At 39.8% G+C, this 1,889-nt stretch overlaps 1 long non-coding RNA gene across 1 annotated transcript; it reads left to right on the top strand.

The window, feature by feature from the left end:
* The first annotated feature begins 325 nt into the window (after positions 1–325).
* On the top strand, positions 326–919 carry LOC106533405 (uncharacterized). The gene is made up of 2 exons (XR_001312238.1): positions 326–561; positions 643–919. It is a non-coding gene; the product is annotated as an uncharacterized LOC106533405 (long non-coding RNA).
* Positions 920–1,889: the final 970 nt, after the last annotated feature.

Raw genomic sequence — 1,889 nt, 5'->3', positions numbered from 1 at the left:
CAGCTGACAGACAACAAATATTACATTTATAGTATTACAATTAAAACCGTTTTTGACGCCGCCACTGCAGTTTGTCCTTCATGAGCCTTCATAGACAAGATGGCGGTGCAAGATGGCGGCTGCCTGTAGTGACGACCTGCGACCATGAAGATATGAACAGCTTTTTGTAAGGTAAAATAATAAAACAAGGTCTTTGTCTGCAATGATTAGACATGCTTTTTATTATTGTCATTAGTGAATTCCGGCTAAAAGAATTGACAAAATCCTACACACTGTGCCTTTAAGGATAGGGCACAATTTTTGTTGACATTACCAGAGAGCTCCATAGTGCTGCACACCTACCAAAATGTGATAAAACTGCTATTTTTAAAAAAATGTTTGTATATATATATAATTATTATACCAACATAGAGAGTAGTAACTGTGATGATTGGTTGTTTTCTGCTTTGATTTTCTTATTGGTTCCTGCTCCTAATTACACCAGTGATGATCCTGATGAATCCCTGGGCTTTAAGTGTCTCCAGACGAGTTGGTCTTCGCTGATGCATCACACCGTTTTTGGTAGTGCTAAGCCAACAATAGCTTTGAGAAAGTGTTTAAAAGTTTATTATCTRCCTTACCCTTGGTATTTTGTTGTTAAAGGTTTTGCCTGCCCAGGGTTGTTACCTCAAGGAACCTAAAGAAAATCAAGGAACCTGGCCACTCTGCCTGAAGATCTCTGTTGCTCTGTGGATCATTCCTTCTTACCAGGACTGACTCGTCCACAGAAACCTGTAAGAAAAGAAGGAAAGCATATCTCACTAAACTACTGAAGGAACTATTGTGTTTAAAGAAGACTCACCTGGACACTTCCCCTTTTTTACAGATCTGTCAGAATACAYTCATTCCACTCTTGTAAATAAAATCACTTACCTTTTTTCATCAGTTTCCTGTGCTTTGGTCACTCAGTTCCACTCAACATCCTGACTTCCTGAGTTTATGTCGGTATGCATCAACCATCCAAAATGTCAGTGAGTGGTGCAGTGTCCGAGAAATTTTAGCCTCTTTAGACATAATAGATAATCATGAGATCTATTTTCAACAGTTACTTCAACAGCAACAAGTTTTTTGGTAATKTTTTGGATAAATTAAATGGACACATTGCTGTGATGGATGACAAACTGGAATCACGTTTACCCCCACCTCCCACTCAGGCTCCGGTGACTGCACCTCCTGGACCAAGTGCTTGTGAACCAGATAAGGCCAGCGGAGTTGTTCGGAGATTTGAATAAATGTGGAGGTTTTTTGTTACAATGTCACCTAGCATTCATGAGGTCACCATCTTTGTTCCCTGATCGTTTCTCTAAGATCACATTTATTATCAGTTCTCTGAAAGAGAGCGTTAAGATGGGCAAACGCTTTTCTCCACTCACATTCATTTGGTTCATTAACTTATCAGTGCTTTCTCCAGGAGTTCAGTCAGACTTTTGACCATCCCCTCCAGCAGGAGGCAGAATCTAAACGACTCCTCTCCCTACAACAAGGAAGAAGATCCGACACAGACCACTCAGTCGATTTCCGAATCATGGCAGAGCACACCCTGGACAGGTTGCAAATCCATCAAGACAGTTGTCCTCATGTTTAATAAATATGAATAAAAGTTGTTGGATGTAAACAGTAAAGATAAGCATGAAAAAATAAACACTTAGTTACTCATGTGAGATTGTTCTGGTAAAACATAGCTGTTGATTTTTTTGCAACTTCGGGAAACTTTTCATATTTAGCTTCATGCAATGTGTTATCATGGTAATTTATATTAAAATCCTTCAAGGCAGACAGTATCGCTAAGCAGGTTTGCCTTGAACAGATACACACACACACCCACACACACACACCCACACACACACACC

The sequence above is a fragment of the Austrofundulus limnaeus genome, unplaced genomic scaffold, assembly GCF_001266775.1.
Source record: "Austrofundulus limnaeus strain Quisiro unplaced genomic scaffold, Austrofundulus_limnaeus-1.0 Scaffold940, whole genome shotgun sequence".
Lineage (NCBI taxonomy): Eukaryota > Metazoa > Chordata > Actinopteri > Cyprinodontiformes > Rivulidae > Austrofundulus > Austrofundulus limnaeus.
This window is presented reverse-complemented; position numbering and strand designations above follow the sequence as displayed.